Consider the following 12,565-nt stretch of genomic DNA (forward strand, 5'->3'; position numbering starts at 1 on the left):
CAGCCCCAACAAACAAATTTCTCTGCAGCACCTGTGGAAGAGCCTGTCACTCCAGAATTGGCCTTTATAGCCACTCCAGGCGCTGCTTCACAAACCACTGACCACCTCCAGGCGCGTATCCATTGTCTCTCGAGATAAGGAGGCCCAAAAGTAGATAGGAAGAAACTTTTTCCCTTAGCGGAGGTGTCAATAACCAGGGGGCATTGATTTAAGGTAAAGGGCAGGAGGTTTCGAGGGGATTTGAGGAAAAGATTTCCACCCAGAGGGTGGTTGGAATCTGGAACACACTGCCTGAAGGGGTGGTAGAGGCAGGAACCCTCACAACATTTAATAAGTATTTAGATGATTACTTGAAACGCCATAGCAGACAAGGCTACGGGCCAAGTGCTGGAAAATGGGATTCAAATAGATAGGCTTGATGGCTGGCATGAACATGGTGGGCTGAAGGGCCTGTTTTTGTGCTGTATAACTCTATGACAAATCTTTGAGGGTGGCAAAAACAAGTCAGTAAGGCTGCTTTTTTGAACAAAAGCTTACAAAATTCTGGACTTTATGAACAGAGGCATAAGAGAACAAAAAGAGTCAAGTTATGCTAAAAGTATTGGCTTGGTTGTTGCAGGAGTATTTACCAATTCTGGGCGTCACACTTTCGGAAGGATATTAAGGCTTTGGAGATGGTGCAGGGGAAATTTAGTAGAATGGTACCAGGGACTTCAGAGACTAGTGAAGCTGGGATTGTTCTCCTTGGAGCAGAAAGGGTTAAGGTAAGATTTAATAGAGGAGGGTTTTGATAGAGTAGATGGGGAGAAACACTTTCCACTGGCAGGAAGGTTGATAACTGAAGGATGCAGATTTAAGATAATTTGTCAAAGAGCCAGGGTCAAGCAAATTAGAATTTCTTTTATGTTACGATATATGATCTTCAGTGGACCACCAGAATGATGGAAGCAGATTCAGTGATGGCTTTCAAAAGGGATTTGGGTAAATACTTTATAGAGAGATACAGCAATGAAACAGGTCCTTCGGCCCACCGAGTCTGTGCCGACCAACAACCACTCATTTATACTAATCCTACACTAATCCCATATTCCCTACCACATCCCCACCATACTCCTACCACCTACCTACACTGGGGGCAATTTACAATAGCCAATTTACCTATCAACCTGCAAGTCTTTGGCTGTGGGAGGAAACCAGAGCACCCGACGGTAACACACGCGGTCACAGCGTGAACTTGCAAACTCAGCACAGGCAGTACCCATTCTTGTTATTTTCCATGGCAAGAAAATCAGGCAGAAAACAAGCCCCCATGTTGGCCATACTCCCCTGGACATAAATTGATAATCAGAAGTGTAAAAAAAAAAATTAGAAGCCAAATCTTAAAAGTTTAAACTTTTCAATAACCGTATAGTAATTTCTGTTTTTTCCCACTATTTTAGAACATAATACAGACACAGTTGCTTTCCCAGTTTTGTAATGGACACATCTATCTGACATTAACTTTGTTTATGACATTTGACAAGATTTGGAAAAGTTGAAATCCAAAATCCCCATTTCCAGTAGCTTGGGGCAATGGACTGCCTCCTGATAATGTTTCCCCATCTCTGTCAGACTAAGACTGGCACAGCGCCATTCTGCATTACGCTTCCCTTCCCCAGTTTATAAATAATCAACAACTCTCAAGTCAGTGCTGATCTCAACCATTAGATGGTCATCTCTTACTTCAATGAGAGGAAATCGCAGGGCTGTGGGGGAAAAAGCAAGTGAGTAAACCTAATATTTCAAAGAGCCGTCACAGGCACAATGGACGAAATGGCCTTCTCCTGTGCTGTAAGATTCTATGATTTTCGGAATGTTTTAAATTCAGGAATAATGCACAATAAAATTAAATATTTTACTTAAAGTGCATTGGCATCGGTACAGTAAACTAAGCTGAATAGTGATACTGTTTTAATTTTAAGGGGCGTGGTGGATTTTAATTTTTTATATTAAACTAGCAAGCTATAAAAGTAAGTAGTTGATGGTGGGAGGTGGAAAACTTGAGTTTAGATGTGGCATTTTAGGACTTGCTTGGAACAGTTAACTGCTAACAGATTACGATCCTTTATCTATTCTAATCCCATTTTCCAGCACTTGGCCTGTAGCCTTGTGTGCTATGGCGTTTCAAGTGCTCATCTAAATACTACTTAAATGTTGTGAGGGTTCCTGCCTCTACCACCCCTTCAGGTAGTGTGTTCCAGATTCCAACCACCCTCTGGGTGAAATTTTTTTTCCTCAAATCCCCTCCAAACCTCCTGCCCCTTACCTTAAATCTTTTCCCCCTAGTTATTGACACCTCCACTAAGGGAAAAAGTTTCTTCCTATCTACGCCCCTCATAATTTTATATACCCCTATCAAGTACCTCCTCAGCTGACTGTACTCTAAGGAAAACAACCAGAGCCTATCCAGTTGAAATGCTCCAGCCCAGGCAACATCCTGGTGAATCTCCTCTGCGCCCTGTCCAGTGCAATCACATCCTTCCTATAATGTGGCGACCAGAACTGTACGGAGTACTCCAGCTGTGGCCTAACTAGTGTTTTATACAGCTCCATCATAACCTCCTTGCTCTTAAATTCTATGATGCAGCTAAAAAAGGCAAGTATCTCATATGCCTTCCTAAGCACCTTGCCTTCCTGTGTTGTTAGAAAGGGATTTCCAGGATTTCGACCCAACAACAGGAACGGCGATATCGTACCAAGTCAGGATGGTGTGTGGCTTGGAGGGGAACTTGCAGGTGCTGGTGGTCCCATGCATCTGCCGAAGAAGAAACTGATAAAGAAAGGGAGAATGGAATATGAATGTAAGCTAGCAAAAAATATAAAAACTGACTTCAAAAGCTTCTATAGGTCGGTAAAAAGGAAACATTCGGCTGAGCGAAATGTGGGTCCATTACAGGCCGAGTCAGGGGAATTTATAATCAGGAATAGAGAAATGGCAGAGAAGCTAAATGATTACTTTGTATCTATCTTTATTGAGGAAAATACAAGAAATCTCCCAGAATTTGAGATGCAAGGGATTAGGGGGAATGAAGAATTGAAGGAAATTGGTATTAGTAAGAAGATTGTATTGGAGATGTTAATGGGGCTGAAGGTTGATATGCCCCCAGGACCTGATATTCTACATCCCAGAGTGTTGAAAGAGGTAGCTATGGAGATAGTGGATGCATTGCTGATCATCTTCCAAAATTCTATAAATTGTGGAGCAGTTCCTGCAGATTGGAAGGTCGCAAATGTCTCCCCACTATTTAAGAAGGGAGGGAGAGAGAAAACAGGGAATTACAGACCTCTTAGCCTTAAATCAGTTGTTGGGAAAATGCTAGAATCTGTTCTAAAGGATGTGATAAATGGACACTTGGATACTAGTATGGTCAATATGGACTTATGAATGGGAAATCATGTTTGAAGAACCTGTTGGATTTTTTGAGGATCTTACTAACAGAATTGATACAGGGGGGTGTGGTATACTTGGATTTTCAGAAAGCCTTTGATTTAAGTCCCCCACAGAAGGTTGGTTAGCAAAATTAAAGCACATGGGATAGGAGCTAATATACTGGCATGGTTTAAGGATTGGTTAACAGGCAGAAAGCAGAGAGTAGGAATAAATGGGACATTCTCACGTTGGCAGGCTGCGACTAGTGGGGTACCGCAGGAATCAGTGCTTGGGCCCCAGCTGTTCACAATATATATCAATGATTTGGATGTGGGGACCAATTGTAGTATTTCCAAGTTTGCGGATGACGCAAAAGTAGGTGGGAATGTGTGTTGTAGGAAGATGCAAAGTGGCTTCAAGGGATTTGGACAGACTAAGTGAGTGGGCAAGAACATGGCAGGTGGAATATAATGTGGAAAAATGTGAGGTTATCCACTTTGGTAGGAGGAACAGATATGCAGAGTATTTATTAAATGGTAAGATATTAGAAAGTGGAGATGTACAAAGGGACCTGGGTGTTCTTGTCAATAAGTCACTGAAAGCTAACCTGCAGGTGCAGCAAGCAATTAAGAAGGCTAATGGTATGTTAGCCTTTATCACAAGAGGATTTGAGTACAGGAGTAGTGAAGTCTTGCTTCAATTATATAGAACCTTGGTTAGACCGTGCCAGGAGTACTGTGTGCAGTTTTGGTCCCCTTACCTTAGGAAGGATATTATTGCCATAGAGGGAGTGCAATGAAGGTTCACCAGACTTGTTCCTGGGATGGCGGGACTGTCCTATGAAGAGAGATTGGGAAAACTGGGCCTGTATTCTCTGGCGTTGTGAAGAGTCAGTCTAATCTCAGTAGTGGGCAAATTATTGGAATCTATTCTGAGAGACAGGATAAACTGTCACTTAGAAACGCACAGGTTAATCAAGGATAGTCAGCATGGATTTGTTAAGGGAAGACCTTGTTTTACCAACTTGATTGAATTTTTTTGAAGAAGTAACAAGGAAGATAGAGAAGGGTAGTGCCGTTGATGTAGTCTACATGGATTTTAGCAAGGCTTTCGACAAGGTCCCACATGGCAGACTGGTTTAAAAAAAATCCCATGGGATCCAGGGAAGTGCAGCAAAGTGGATACAAAATTGGCTTAGTGGCAGGAAACAAAGGTTAATTGTTGACAGGTGTTTGACTGGAGGGCTGTGTCCAGTGGGTGTTCCGCAGGGCTCAGTACTGGGTCCCCTGCTTTTTGTGGTATATATTAACGATTTGGGCGTAAATGCAGGGGGCATGATCAAGAAGTTTGCAGACGACACAAAGATTGGCCGTGTAGTAGATAGCAAGGAGGATAGCTGTATGCTGCAGGAAGATATTGATGGTCTGGTCAGATGGGTAGAAAAGTGGCAAATGGAATTCAACCTGGAGAAATGTGAGGTGATGCATTTGGGGAGGTCAAACAAGGCAAAGGAATACACGATAAATGGAACAATACTGAGAAGTGTAGAGGAAGTGAGGGACCTTGGAGTGAATGTCCATAGATCCCTGAAGGTAGCAGCACAGGTCGATAAGGTGGTTAAAAAGGCATATGGAATCCTTTCCTTTTCCAGCCGAGGTATAGAATATAAGAGCAGGGAGGTTATGCTGGAATTGTATAACTCATTGGTTAGTCCACATCTTGAGTACTGTGTGCAGTTCTGGTCACCTCGTTACAGAAAGGATGTAATTATACTAGAGAGGGTACAGAGGAGATTACGAAGATGTTGCCAGGCTTGGAAAAATGCAGGTATGAGGCAAGATTGGATAGGCTGGGGTTGTTCGCGGCCGCGCCACCCGAGGGAATGCGGCCGGACGTCCGGCGGAAATCGGCCGGAAAGCGGTATGGCGATTTCCTACTGTCCCTCGGACGGGCAGAGGGGTGGCGCCGGGGCACTCGCTGTTCCCTCCCTTGAACTCACTAGCTTCTATGACCTTCTCCACGGTAAATACAGATGAGAAATATTAATTTAAGGCTTCGCCCATTTCCTGTGGCTCCACACATAGATTACCACACTGATCCTTAAGGGGACCAATCTCTCCCTAGCTACCCTTTTACTCATAAAAAAACTTATAGAATCTTTTAGGATTCACCTTTATCTCATCTGCCAGGGAAATCTCATGGCCTCTTTTCGCCCTCCTAATTTCATTGGAACAGAGAAGGCTGAGGGGAGATCTGATTGAAATGTACAAAATTTTGAGGGGCCTGAGTGGAGGTGAAGGGTCTATTCACCTTAGCAGAGAGGTCAGTGACGAGGGGGCACAGATTTAAACTGGTAGAAAAATTAGAGGGGAGATGAGGGAAAATCTTTTTCACCCAGAGGATAGTGGGGGGGTCTGGAACTCACTGCCTGAAAGGGTAGTTGAGGCAGAGACCCTCAACTCATTGAAAAGGAGTCTGGATATGCACCTCAAGTGCCGTAATCTGCAGGGTGACAGACCAAATGCTGGAAGGTGGGATTAGAATAGGTGGATCGTTTTTCGGCTGGCACAGACACGATGGGCCAAGTGGCCTCTTTCTGTGCCTTAAACTTTCTATGATTCTATGAATGAGAGGTGATCTCATTGAAACCTACAAAATACTTCAAGCGATAGACACGGTAGATGCAGTTAAAATGTTTCCCCTGGTTGGGAAGTCTAGAACCAGGGGACACAATTTCAAAATAAGAGGGAAGCCACTTAAGACAGAGATGAGGAGAAATTTCTTGACTCAAAGGGTTGTGAATCTTGGGAATTCTCTACCCCAGAAATCTGTGCAAGTTCAGTCATTGAGTGTGTTTGAAGCAGAGATTGACAGATTGCTAAATATAAATTACATAAGGGGATATGAGGGTAGTGTGGGAAAAAGACATTGAAGTGGAAGATCAGCCATGATCGTATTGAATGGCCTACTCCTGTTCCTATGTCCTTTTAGGTGGTAGAGGTCATGGGTTTGGAAGATGAGGTCGAAGGAGCGTTGGTTCTTGTATATGGTACACACTGCTGCCATTGTTCGTCTGTGGTGGAGGGAGTGGATGGATTGCCAATCAATCGGGCTGCTTTATCCTGGATGGTGTTGAGCTTCTTGAGTGTTGGAGCAGTACCTTTCCAGGCAAGTAGAGAGTATTCCATCACACTCCTGATTTGTGCCTTGTCGAGGGTGGACAGGCACTGGGGAGACAGGTGAGTTACTCGTCGCAGAATTCCAACCTCTGACCTGCTCTTGTAGCCATTGCGTTTATGTGGCTGGTCCAGTTCAGATCCTGGCCAATGGTAACCCCCCAGGATGTTGATAGTGGGGGTTTCAGCGATGGTAATGCCATTGAATGTCAAGGCGAGTCGGTTTGATTCTCTCTTGTTTGAGATGGTCATTGCCTGGCATTTCTGTGACGCGCATTTCACTTGCCACCTATCAGCCCAAGCCTGGATGTTGTCCAGGTCTCGCTGTATATGGACGTGGGCTGCTTCAGTGTCTGAGGAGTTGTGAATGATGCTAAACATTGTGCAATCATCAGCGAACATCCCCACTTAGGATGGAGGGAGGCTCATTGATGAAGCAGCTGAAGATGGTTGGGCTGAGGACACTACCCTGAGGAACTCCTGCAGTGATGTTCTGGGACTCAGATAATTGACTTGCAACAACCACAACCATCTTCCTTTGTGCTAGTTATGACTCCAACCAGCGGAGAGTTTCCTTCAGATTTCCATTTACCTCAGTTTTGCTCGGGCTCCTTGATGCCATACTTGGTCAAATGCTGCCTTGATGTTGAGGGCAGTCACTCTCACCTCTGGAATTCAGCTCTATTGTCCATGTTTAGACTAAGGCTGCAATGAGGTCAGGAGCTGAGTGGCCCTGGTGGAACCCAAAATGAGCAACTGCTGCTTGGTAGCACTGTCGACGACCCTTTTCATCACTTTGCTGATCGAGAGTAGACTGATGGGGCGGTAATTGGCCGGGTTGGAATTGTCCTACTTTTTTGTGCACAGGACATATCTGGGCAATTTTCCACATTGCCGGGTAGATGCTAGTATTATAGCTGTACTGGAACAGCTTGGCTGGGGGCGCAGCAAGTTCTGGAGCACAAGTCTTCAGTACTATTGCCGGAATGTTGTCAGGGCCTATAACCTTTGCAGCATCCAGTGCCTTCAGCCATTTCTTGATGTCACGTGGCTGAAGACTGGCATCTGTGATGCTGGGGACCTCAGGAGGAGGCCGAGATGGATCATCCACTCTGTACTTTTGGCTGAAGATGATGCAAATGCTTCAGCCTTGTCTTTTGCACTGATGTGCTGGGCTTCCCGATCGTTCAGGATGGGAATATTTGTGGAGCCAGCTCTGCCTGTCAGTTGTTTAATTGTCCACCACCATTCACAACTGGCTGTGGCAGGACTGCAGAGCTTAGATCCGAACCATTGGTTGTGGGATCGCTTAGCCCTGTCTATTGCATGCTACTTGCACTGTTTGGCACACAAGTAGTCCTGTGTTGTAGCTTCACCAGGCTGACACCTCGTTTTTAGGTATGCCTGGTGCTGCTCCTGGCATGCCCTCCTGCACTCTTCATTGAACTCGGGTTCTTCCCCCGGCTTGATGGTAATGGTAGAATGGGGGATATGCGGGGCTGTGAGGTTACAGGTTGTGGTTGAATACAAATTGCGAGATCTGTTCGAAATCTATCCCATTTCGCACGGTGGTAGTGCCACACAAAACGATGGTGGGTACCCTCAATGTGAATGTGGGACTTCGTCTCTGCAAGGACTGTGCGGTGGTCACTCCGATCAATACTGTCATGGACAGATGCGTCTGTGATAGGTAGATTGCTGAGGACGAGGTCAGGTAGGTTTCCCTCGGCACCGACTGCAGATCGAGTCTAGCAGCTATGTCTTTGGGTCTCGGCCAGCTCGGTCAGTAGTGGTGCTACCAAGCTACTCTTGGTGATGGACATTCAAGTCCCCCACCCAGAGTACATTTTGTGCCATTGGTACCCTCAGTGCTTCTTCCAGTTGGTGTTCAACATGGAGAAGCACTGATTCTTCAGCCAAGGGGGGCAGGGCAGTACGTGGTAACCATCCTTGCCCATGTTTGGCCTGTTTTTTTTGTTTGCACTGGAGTGCTGACTTGGGTTGCATTAGAGTGCTATCGTGGAAGTTTGGTAACTGAGGATAATTAAGAGTTAATTTTATCTTAAATCTAATCTGTCTTCTATTTAGCAGATTAACTTAACAGTTGCTGTTAGGATTGGAGAAGGTGAGTTTTAGACCAGCTTTAAACAAGGTTCACTCAGGCTCTGCTTGCAGCTGCACCTTGTTAATTAGAGAATTGGCTTAAACCAGTTTTCAGGGGCTATAGTCAGTCAGTATAAAAGTGAGCCATCTTGCAGTGCTGACTTGGGTTGCATTAGAGTGCTATAGTGGAAGTTTGGTAACTGAGGAAGTTCGGTGAGGAGGGAACGAGAAGCTCCTTTCATTTCCTACCTGTCCTCGGAGTGAGGGGAGCCGAGAGCTTCCAAAGAGCACAGCTGACTGGGAGAAGACTCGGAGGGCGGAGTTCCGGACCGGTAAGTATAAAAAACTTACCTCTGGTTAAAAAAAAACAAAGTAACGTCACAGGAAAGCTGTGACCTGATTGGCTGGTAGGGAATTTGTACTGAATTTGAAAATAAAACATTAATAAAAATTGATTAAAACCCTAATTAACTAATAAATAAGTAGAGTAACTAAACCAGAGGGAGGAGATTACTGTATTTAGTTAGCATTTAATATTTATGGTAGGAATGTAGCACTAGGGACCATATAGTTAATTATAACAATTTAGTAAGGATTTAATAAGTATTTCGAATTAATTTATTAATTTAGAAATGTCAGAGGGGTGAAGTGCTTCACCTGTGAGATGTGGGAGGTCCATGACGCTTCCAGCGTTCTGGACGACTACATCTGCAGGAAGTGTATCCAGTTGCAGCTCCTCACAGACCGCATGGATCGGTTGGAGCAGCAACTGGATGCACTTAGGAGCATGCAGGTGGCAGAAAGCGTCATAGACAGGAGTTTTAGAGAAGTGGTTACATCCAAGGTGCAGGCAGATAGATGGGTGACCGCGAGAAGGGGCAAGCAGTCAGTGCAGGAATCCCCTGTGGCTATCCCCCTCTAACAAGTATACCATTTTGGATACTGTTGGGGGGGATGGCCTATCAGGGGAAAACAGCAGCAGCCAGAGCAGTGGCACCACGGCTGGCACTGTTGTTCAGGGAGGGACAAAGCGCAGAAGAGCAATAGTTATAGGGGACTCGAAAGTCAGGGGCACAGATAGGCACTTCTGTGGACGTGAAAGAGACTCCAGGATGGTATGTTGCCTCCCTGGTGCCAGGGTCAAGGATGTCTGAACGGACAGGGGGAATTCTGAAGGGGGAGGGTGAACAGCCAGAGGTTGTGGTACACATCGGTACCAACGACATAGGCAGGAAGAGTGACAAGGTCCTGCACGGGGAGTTTAGGGAGTTAGGTAGAAAGTTAAAAGACAGGACCTCTAGGGTTGTAATCTCGGGATTACTCCCTATGCCACGTGCCAGTGAGGCTAGAGATAGGAAGATAGTGCAGCTAAACACGTGGCTGAACAGCTGGTGTAGAAGGGAGGGTTTCGGATATCTGGACCATTGGGATCTCTTCAGGGACAGATGGGACCTATACAAGAAGGGCGGGTTGCATCTAAACTAGAGGGGCACAAATATCCTGGCTGCGAGGTTTGCTAGCGTCACTTGGGAGGGTTTAAACTGGTGTGGCAGGGGGGTGGGAACCAGGGCAGTAGGACAGCTAGTGAAATAAATGAGGGGGAACCAGTAAATAAGGCCATTCAGACTAAGCGGTAGAGCAGGCAGGGAGATGTTGCGGAGCACAGCGGGACTGGTGGTCTGAAGTGAATTTGTTTCAATGTGAGAAGTATAACAGGTAAGGCAGATGAACTTCGAGCTTGGATTAGTACTAACTATGATGTTGCTATTACAGAGACTTGATTGGGGGAAGGACAGGACTGGCAGCTAAATGTTCCAGGATTTAGAGGCTTCAGGTGGGATAGAGGGGGTGTAAAAAGTGTGGGGGAGTTGCATTACTGGTTCAGGAGAATATCACAGCTGTACTGCGGGAGGACGCCTCGGAGGGCTCATGCAGCGAGGCAATATGGATGGAGCTCAGGAATAGGAAGGGTGCAGTCACGATGTTGGGGGTTTTCTACAGGCCTCCCAACAGCCAGCGGGAGGTAGAGGAGCAGATATGTAGACAGATTTTGGAAAGATGTAAAGGTAACAGGGTTGTAGTGGTGGGTGATTTTAACTTCCCCTATATTGACTGGGACTCACTTAGTGCTAGGGGCTTGGATGGGGCAGAATTTGTAAGGAGCATCCAGGAGGGCTTCTTGAAACAATATGTAGATAGTCCAACTAGGGATGGGGCCGTACTGGACCTGGTATTGGGAAATGAGCCCAGCCAGGTGGTCGAAGTTTCAGTCGGGGAGTATTTCGGGAACAGTGACCATAATTCCATAAGTTTTAAGGTACTTATGGATAAGGATAAGAGTAGTCCTCGGGTGAAGATGCTGAATTGGGGGAAGGCTAATTATAACAATATTAGGCAGGAGCTGAAGAATTTAGATTGGGGGCGGCTGTTTGAGGGTAAATCAACATCTGACGTGGGAGTCTTTCAAACGTCAGTTGATTAGAATCCAGGATCAGCATGTTCCTGTGAGGAAGAAGGATAAGTTTGGCAAGTTTCGGGAACCTTGGATAACGCGGGATATTGTGAGCCTAGTCAAAAAGAAAAAGGAAGCATTCGTAAGGGCTGGAAGGCTAGGAACAGATGAATCCCTTGAGGAATATAAAGACAGTAGGAAGGAACTTAAGCAAGGAGTCAGGAGGGCTAAAAGGGGTCATGAAAAGTCATTGGCAAACAGGATTAAGGAAAATCCTAAGGCTTTTTATACATATATAAAGAGCAAGAGGGTAACCAGGGAAAACGTTGGCCCACTCAAGGACAGAGAAGGGAATCTATGTGTGGAGCCAGAGGAAATGGGCGAGGTACTAAATGAGTACTTTGCATTAGTATTCACCAAAGAGAAGGACTTGGTGGACGATGAGCCTAGGGAAGGGAGTGCAGATAGTCTCAGTCATCTCATTATTGAAAAGGAGGTGGTGTTGGGTGTCTTGCAAAGCATTAAAGTAGCTAAGTCCCCAGGGCCTGATGGGATCTACCCCAGAATACTGAGGGAGGCAAGGGAAGAAATTGCTGGGGCCTTGACAGAAATCTTTGCATCCCCATTGGCTACAGGTGAGGTCCCAGAGGACTGGAGAATAGCCAATGTTCCTTTGTTTAAGAAGGGTAGCAAGGATAATCCAGGAAATTATAGGCCGGTGAGCCTTACGTCAGTGGTAGGGAAATTACTGGAGAGGATTCTTCGGGACAGGATTTACTCCCATTTGGAAACAAACAAACGTATTAGCGAGAGGCAGCATGGTTTTGTGAAGGGGAGGTCGTGTCTCACTAATTTGATTGAGTTTTTTGAGGAAGTGACGAAGATGATTGATGAAGGAAGGGCAGTGGATGTTATCTATATGGACTTCAGTAAAGCCTTTGACAAGGTCCCTCATGGCAGACTGGTACAAAAGGTGAAGTCACACGGGATCAGAGGTGAACAGTGCTGGGACCTTTGCTGTTTGTGGTATGTTTCAATGATTTGGAGGAAAATGTAGCTGGTCTGATTAGTATGTTTGCGGACGACACAAAGGTTGGTGGAGTTGCGGATAGTGATGAGGATTGTCAGAGGATCCAGCAGGATATAAATCGGTTGGAGACTTGGGCGGAGAAATGGCAGATGGAGCTTAATCCGGACAATTGTGAGGTAATGCATTTTGGAAGGTCTAATGCAGGTGGGAGGTATACAGTAAATGGCAGAACCCTTAGGAGTATTGACAGGCAGAGAGATCTGGGCGTACAGGTCCACAGGTCACTGAAAGTGGCAACACAGGTGGATAAGGTAGTCAAGAAGGCAGACGGCATGCTTGCCTTCATCGGTCGGGGCATAGAGTATAAAAATTGGCAAGTCATGCTGCAGCGGTAC

The 12,565-nt window shown here is 45.7% G+C and overlaps 1 protein-coding gene across 4 annotated transcripts in view; it reads left to right on the forward strand.

Annotated features, from left to right (window-relative positions):
• Nucleotides 1-12,565, forward strand: part of stag2b (STAG2 cohesin complex component b) — a 180,602-nt gene that overhangs the window by 27,809 nt on the left and 140,228 nt on the right. The window lies entirely within an intron of this gene.

The sequence above is a fragment of the Heterodontus francisci genome, chromosome 15 (assembly GCF_036365525.1).
Source record: "Heterodontus francisci isolate sHetFra1 chromosome 15, sHetFra1.hap1, whole genome shotgun sequence".
NCBI classification, from domain to species: Eukaryota; Metazoa; Chordata; class Chondrichthyes; order Heterodontiformes; family Heterodontidae; genus Heterodontus; species Heterodontus francisci.